Genomic DNA, 8,646 nt, shown 5'->3' with positions numbered 1-8,646 from the left:
TTTCTTATTTTAACTGATGCAATTTTTCAATTTTCAGTTGGCCTCTTTTCCCTAATATATGTACCAAATATCCAAGAGCAAGATATTCTCTAAAGATCTGTATCCAAACCACCCACTGCCCTTGATGAGAATTTACCCACATCAGGCAGGAGCTACTAAGCCCGTGTGACTGTGAGGAAAAGTAGGAGCAAGGATTGCCCACGTTTGTCATGCGTGCCCTTTGTCTCCAAATGCAGGCCCTGCTGTTAATAGGCTAAATTATCGACAAGGATAACTCCAACCTAAGAAATCTCATCCCGCCTCAGAATGCTTGTTAGATAATTCCCACGTCTTCATTCTCCAGAAACGACTGATTGCAGTGTTACTAATCTCAACCTCCTTTAGCCAGCTTCCATTCATCATGGCTGGCAGCAGAGACTGGAGGGTTATAGGTAATTGAATTCCAGCCAACCTTCCAACCTAATTTAAGTCAACCCTTTGACCTCTTACCTGACCAAATCTGCTGCCAGAGTTAGTAAACAAATATTGTTTTTCCATTAGAAGAAGCTTTTTTGAAAGCCTACTATGTGTCAGCGTTGTGCAACACATCCTTTATCTCACCTCATTCATTCGTTCTGTCAACACTTCGGTGGGAACCCAGACATGAGGAATTAACAGATAGTGAAGATGAGTGTAAAGGTCATCTCAGGGTCGGTCTGGAGGGGGAAATGTGTGTTCTGCAGACACCCTGACTTCCTATCTTTGAAAGAAGATAAATCTTTAGCTCTGGCGGAAAGCCTGAAAGCTCTTGTGCCCAGGAAAATGAAACGGTAAACATATCCCTTCTCTCAAAAAGAAGCCACGTAGGATCTCTGAAGTCTAAAGACTTCCATTCCAACCCTCCCTCCACTGTATCTGACACTCCATGTCAGGTACCTATTTAAGTTCCCTGGGCCTCAGAATCCTTGTCTGTGATAAGGAGATGGCGGTGTGATGTGGGGGAGGTAGAGGGGAAGGAGTAACCACCCTAACTGGCAAGGCTATTGTGAGGATTTGAGGATTAAGTGATATACTGTGGAGGGTAGCTCCTTGTAAACTGTAAAGCTCCTCACACGGCAGGAGATTATTGCTAATTACTCCCACACAGTGCTAAAACCGCCATCCAGCTCTGAGACCATGAAAGAAGGGCTTCTGATCGAAGGTCTAAACGCACAGTAGACGCTCTTATTTTAAATCATGGAAGCAAAACTGTAAGTTCCTGTGAAATTTGCTTCATTTATTTTCTTTGGTAAATCTCTGGGTCACCATCACATCTGCTGCATGTATGTATGATCTGAACGTTTTGTTGCCAGAAAGCAACAAATCTTTGAAATCTTTGAAAGATTTCAAAGTCATTAGAAATCATGTTCCTGTACCTATTATTTCTCATCCTCAGTTAGAAACCAGCTCACCAGGGACTAGTAATGTTCGACTGGTTACCCCGCCCCCCACCCCGAGTCCATACTAAAGCTGGCACTGAACTGCTACAGATAATATTCTTGGCAGCAGAATTTTTTTAGGAACAGTCAAGGTCTGTTCAGGGAAAAAAACTAATGTGTTTGAATAATTTATTTCCCTTTTTAATTCTAAAATGATAAGAGGCCCTAAGATTTCACAAGCAGCCAGGAGACCCTGAACAGCCAGAGCGGCTGGGTTTAAATGGTAATGCTAATGGAATTATCAGTTGATGCTGGATGACTGTCTGCTGGATAATTACCCAGGCAAAGATGAGGTATCGCTGAAGATAAACACTGAAGGAGGGACCTCAGTGTTTATTTTCCACGCTGCAGCTTAATCTCCTCCGCTGTTTAACTTCCTCAGCATCACTGCTAACCCCAGGGCCACACAATTTCACTTAAAAGAAGGAAATTAAATCACCAGAACATACATGCAGTTGTAAATAAAGTTGCAGGAGATGTGGGCTGGGATGTTTTCGCTGCTATAGTCAGTGGCAAACAAGCGTTCCCTTTTACCCTCTCCTTCTCCATTGTGTGATGAAAAGGACAGTAACATTTACTGAGCACTCACTGTGGGGCCATGCCCTCCATTAAGCATTTTCCATACATGGTTCTAGTTCATCTTCACGTGCAACAGATTTAAGTACCAGTGGAGGGAGCTGGGTGTCGGAGAAGATAAGTAACTGGCCCAGGGTTTCAGGACTCGTGAGCAGTGGACTAAGGCTTTCAATTCTGGTAGACCAGCTCCAGCTGTTCAAAGAAAAACACTGGGACACCCACGTTTCCCCATCTCGAGTCTGCTCTTCTTGACTTCAGAGATGAGTCCAGGCAGCTTTATGACTCCATGCTGCCCCATGCTATCTCTACTGGAAATGCTGCCAAATCTCCTGTCCGACCCTTTGTCTGGGTTCTGTTTTATTGAGAAAGTATTTGCATCCCACCCTGTGTGGCCAATCTTGAGCTTTGTAACTCACTTCGGAAGGCCTTCTCATTGGCCAAGTTCCCTGCCTTCTTCAGCCAGTCTGTAAGTAATCACTGCCTCCTTCCAGAACTCCTTCTGGGTTCTTTCCCCCAGAATGTATGAAAATATATTTTTTAAAAACTAAAAGAAAAAAAAAAAAAAAAACTAAAAGAATATTTCAGTGTCTATCCTCCACCAAATCCAACAATTGTTGTCGACATGCTGCCATATTTGATCAACTGATCAGTCAACCTTTCTATTTTCTTTCTGGGCCATTGGGAAATTAGCCTCAGAAATCGTGATATGTCAGCCCAAAAGCATCATTGTGCATCTCCTAAGAATATAGAACATTTCCTACAGATCAGATCTGAGAAATTATAATTCCTTAATATTGTCTATTATCTAGCTCAATGATAGATCTCTTAACCATTCATTAACTATCTTTTATGTATTTCTAAAAATTAATTTCATGCATAGTATTGGTAGTAATGTCTCTTTAGTCACTGGTAATCTAGAATCGCCCCCTTCTCCATCTTTATTTTTTTTCCTACACTATGTTTAGTTTTCTAAGAATCCCTCTAGTATGGGCACAGCTGAATTGCTTCCCGTTCCTAAGGGTCTCTGCTAGTCTCTACTTTCAACTCTAATCCAGCTGCTAGTGAGATGGCAGCTCTCTACTTTCCATGTGGGATGGGCTTGGGGGCTGCAATGTAATATTAAGGAGTGGGAGGGTGAGAGGACTTCTACATAACAAAAGCATTTTAAAAAGCTTAAATTGTTGATTTATTTGACATGGCTGCTTCCCTTTCAAGTGATAAAATGGTGAATGATACAGACTCTGAGCAAACTGCATACCTTCAAACCTCAGCTTTGCAACTTACAAGCTGTGTGACCTTGAACAAGTTATTTAACCTCTCTGTTACTCAGTGTTATTTTTTGTAAAATGGTGATGGTAAGAATAATAGAATCTAATTCATAGAGTTGGGCTGACACGAATTGGTAAGCACAAATCCTGCCTGGAACAGCATGCTATCCACACATGGTAGCCATCATCATTATTGATAGTCTTCCCTCATCTTCTACTAACTTCCCTCTTTAGTCATTTCCTGGAACTGGAGCATCCAGCATTTCTGGCTGCCTGATAGTTTTACCCACGGTCATTCACTTTTTTTTTCAATTGATTCTGATTGACCTAGGGAACATATAGTTTGCCCTCAACCACATCCTCTTTCCTCTCTCTCTAATTCTGTTATGTTTTTCTAATCAAATTCTTAAAAAAAAAAAAATCCACTTGGTCCTCCTTTCTCCTATTATGTTATACGTCTGGAATAACTTCCTTACTTCTTGGACTGAGACATAGCTTCACCCTTTGATTTAAGATGCAATTACATCAGTTGTTTCTAGTCCAGGGAGTCTTTCTTGCTTAAGTGAAGGTTGAAGCCTCTTGGTTCCCATTCATTCTTTCAGTCAGACTGCCACTCTCTCAGTGCACATTGGGGCCCCCTGTGAAGAACTGGGGCCTGGCTGAACGCTGCGGTATACAGCGGTGAACTAAACCTCGTCCTGGCTGTGGACAAATAACCAGCCAGTTACTCAGAGTGATTCTGAATGGCAGTAAGGGATGGGTTGAAACAGGTAGTTCTGGACTCTCCCTGCACCTGGACCACACTGGAAGAAAAATGGAAAGAATGTTAACGGGTCCCTTTCTCCAAAGGTGTACTCTCCATTGTCCTGAAATTCCTGCCAGAGTACTGCTAGAGTGGCTAGTGTTGCTTCCTGTTTTTCTACAAGTCCTTTCAACATTTCTGTAAAGCTTTTGAATTCTCCTTCATATCTGAACGAGATCCTTGCTGGGTACAGTAATCTAGGTTGTAGGTTATTCTCTTTCATTACTTTAACTATGTCCTGCCATTCCCTTCTGGCCTGGAGGGTTTCTATTGATAGATCAGCTGTTATCCTTATGGGAATCCCTTTGTGTGTTATTTGTTGTTTCTCCCTTGCTGCTGTTAATATTTGTTCTTTGTGTTTGATCTTTGTTAATTTGATTAATATATGTCTTGGGGTGTTTCGCCTTGGGTTTATCCTGTTTGGGACTCCCTGGGTTTCTTGGACTTGGGTGGCTATTTCCTTCCCCATTTTAGGGAAGTTTTCAGCTATTATCTCCTCGAGTATTTTCTCATGGCCTTTCTTTTTGTCTTCTTCTTCTGGGACTCCTATGATTCGAATGTTGGGGCATTTCACATTGTCCCAGAGGTCCCTGAGGTTGTCCTCATTTCTTTTGATTCTTTTCTCTTTTTTCCTCTCTGCTTCATTTATTTCCACCACTTTATCTTCTACCTCACTTATCCTATCTTCTCTCTCTGTTATTCTACTCTTGGTTCCCTCGAGTGTTTTTGATCTCATTTACTGCATTATTCATTTTTAATTGACTCTTTTTTATTTCTTCTAGGTCTTTATTAAACATTTCTTGCATCTTCTCAATCTTTGTCTCCAACTCTTAAAACTTCAGCTATTATTATTTCCATTAAAAAGCATGTATTTTATTAGAATGACTGTAATAACACAATAGCCTCATCTGAAGAATGGGGATAATACTAATACCTACCTTCCAGGACTGTAATAAACATTAAACGAGTTACTAGAAAAATGCTTAGAATGCAGTATAGATTTGTATGTTTGATAAATAAATAAAAATAAAGTTTGTTGAACTATCATGATGGAGTCAAAGAGAGGATGACTCAGAGCAGGTGAGCTTTGAGGAGGTTCAGAGGCCCTGACTCAAGGAGCAGATGAAGCAGGAAGTCTTTGAAGACACTAGAAGATGCCGGAAGAAAATCCAAGTATTAATTTTGACTACTTGAAAAAAAGTTTTTTTTCAATGTGGCCTCATGTACTTTCTTTATTCTGAGTTCTGGGGTCTAATCAACCACCTCCAGGACAAATATGACATCATTTGGTGTGTATCAAGAAAGAAACTTGCTGGGAGAAATAGTTTCCATGGATCTATTGAGTTTTGCACATTTTGTGAGGAGGGAGACTGATGCCCTTTGGGAATATCTTTTTGAGGATGCTTGTATAGTGAACAGCCTTGGAAGATAGAAATAGTGTCTTCCTCCAGTTTTAAGAGCAGAATGTTTTCTGCCATTATAAATGTCCAGGTTCCCTAAGCTCGGGTTCCTCTCCTGTAATGACGTTCCCATGGCAACAGGATCATCTGGCCCTCTTCTCATCATCCTATGGGAGCTGGGGGTCAGGAATCTGACACAAAGGCTGATGCTCTGGTTGCTACTATTGCTGTGAGGAATAAACTGTCCTTTGTTTCTGAACCCAGAGTCTCACAACTTCTACTAACTCCCATGAAAATGCAGCAGGCTAATTTGTTAGCTTGCAAATAAGGTAAGGTCTTAGATCTTCAAGGGTCTCGACACAACTATTATTTACAGACGGGTTCCTCCTCCTCTCACAGTCCCTTGCTGGGCAAGCAGTCCTAGGTGGTTCTTGGGGAGTGGGTGGCCCAGGTCTCTATTGCGCGATCTTTCTGCTTGAATAGGACAAGCATGTGGATCAAATGCAAACAATTTATGGGCTAGGTGGTAGTCCATGAAGTGGTCTAACATGCAAGCTTTTACCATTGGTGATAATGATGACTAACTTCACCAATCAGGTCCTTTGTCTCAGGAATCTGAGCTTAGGATACAGAGAATCTGTCAGTTACAGTCATGGAAGCAGCCATGGAGTGACCTGTAGAAGCAGAAGCAAAGAGTTAGCAGAGGCAGGCTAATGGCAGCTACTGGGATAGCAAGGAGGGCTGGTCAGTCAGGGGACAAGGAGGCACACTCTACCATTGTCTCCGTGAGCCCTGACCTCAAGCTTTCTCCGTGTCTCAGCCTGCTGGGGCTGCTATAAGAAAATGCCATAACTGGGCAGCTTGAAAGCCACAGAAACTTACTTCCCATACTTCTGGAGGGTGGGAAATCTGAGATCTAGGTGGCAGCAGATTCAGTATCTGGTGAGAACCTGTTCTTTCATGGACAGCTGTCTCCTACTCTAACCTCATGGGCAGAAGGGGCAAGCTAGCTGTCTTTCACAAAGACACAAATCCTGATCATAATGGTCCTGCCCTAGTGATCTTATCCCCTCTCAAGGCCCTGTCTCCTCACACCACCACTGCAAGAGGTAGAATTCCAACATATGAATTTTGGAGGGTCACGGCTTTCAAACCCTATCTCTCTGTCTCCTGTCTTTCTCTTGGTGAAACTTGATTATTCAGTGACTTCCCTACTCTTTGAAGCCGAGCAAAATGGCTAAGAGTCTTTTTTGTTTGTTTGTTTTGTTTTTAGCTTTCCATCTTTCCTTTTAATAAAGCAGGGGAGATCTCACTATCACATAATGGAATGATTACTGCCTCTCCCCAACCCTTTCTCTTCCTCACTCAGACCAGATTACGATCTAAAAATGGTGACTCTATTCTCTTCCCTCTTCCCCACTTCCTTCCCATCTCCTTACCCTACCTGGTTCCTCCATGACTTCAGCCCTGTGCCCCATTTCAACAAGAATAACAAACTGTACATCTGACCTCCTGCCAAATGTGCCCATTGGAGATCACAGGCTTGTAAAAAGGAAAGCTTGAGGGGGTCTTGCCTCTACGGCTTGCTTCTCGCTTTCTAACCCAGCAAAGCCTTCCTGTTCAGTGACTCCCCAGTAGCTCTGGGCTTATAATGTCCCCGTTTGCTGTGTTTTCTCTTTCTTCTTTTTGCCCCAATCCTTCTTTGTGTTGTCCGGCCGCTCTGAGCCTCCCCACTGCCTCTTTTGTCAGTGGGGAGTGCATCCCAGCACCTGGTTCTTGGTAGGCACGCAATCACCATAAATTCCCAGACTTTTTCACCCCTCCATTCTTTTTATTCTACCATCCCAACCCTTCTCTCCCACACTCTCTGCATCTCTTTTCACTCTTAAAATATATCTATGAAAAACCTAGAGAAAGAAAATAAAAGCAAAGACTAAAGAGTACTTAATAGAGTATAATTTTATTTTCTAAACAATAAAAAATACATGTGTTTTTTTTGTAAATGGTTTTACAGATGACAGTGATAATCTAATAAGTATTTATAGGACACATAATTGTATATTTACAGCCTTCTGCTGTTTGAGCATTTAAACTTTTTACAAAGCAATCTGTACCACCAACACTCAGAATGGAAATAATTCGGGGTGATTTAGGTTGGATCTGTTGTATAGCATTTTAGGGACTGATTCTAACACGATACTGTGGGGAAATATTTGCTTTTCAGATAGTGTTGTTGTTGAAGTATGAGTCAGTTGGGTGAGATTGGGCCAAGGTTGGTGACAGCTACATGCATTTGGCAAACTCTTTGGGGGACAGAAGTGGGAGGATGCAGACCTAGTACGCAGAGACCATGTTCTCGGTGTAGCAAGGTTCACGGGGTCTCTGGATCATCAGCCAGACCTAATCCATCAAGAGGCCAGGAATTAGAAACAGACAGACTCATTAAAAAAAAAATCAATAAAACACACAATGCGTTTTTAAAATGAACCAAATTATGTGTGAACATCATAGAAACATGAGAAAACATAAACATGAAATTAATAAATAAAATTATCCATAGTTTCACTACCGAGATATAACCACTGTTAACATTTTGATGTAGATCCAGTTTTATTTTCTATGTGTACCTATATTTTACACATACGCAAATGGGGAAAAATTCTCTTGCAGTTTAAAAAAATTGCTTTGCTTGCACTGTCTTGTGACCAAAAAGTAGACATCCACAGCAAAATGTTTAAATGGTTACTTGGTATTTCACTGTGTGCACCGTCAAATGATCAAATAGATTAATAGTTAATTAACATGTTTGATTATTTGGGTTGTTTTTAATTATTGTAAATAATGATGTCATGAACATCCTTGGACATACTTTGAACATTTGCCTGACTGTATCCTTGAGATAACTATCTAAAAAGGGAACTTCTAGGTCAAATGGCCTGCAAATATTCAGAGGTTAGATACCTGCTACAACTGTGAGTGCAGTGCTCAATTACTCAGTTGTATCTAACTCTTTGTGACCCCATGGACTGTAGTCGGCCAGGCTCGTCTCTCCATGGAATTTTCCAGGATAGAATATTGGAGCAGCTTGCCATTTTCTACTCTAGGAGATCTTCCTGTCCCAGGGATGGAACCCCTGTCTCCTG

Source organism: Muntiacus reevesi, chromosome 16, assembly GCF_963930625.1.
Source record: "Muntiacus reevesi chromosome 16, mMunRee1.1, whole genome shotgun sequence".
Classification (NCBI taxonomy): Eukaryota; Metazoa; Chordata; class Mammalia; order Artiodactyla; family Cervidae; genus Muntiacus; species Muntiacus reevesi.
This window is presented reverse-complemented; position numbering follows the sequence as displayed.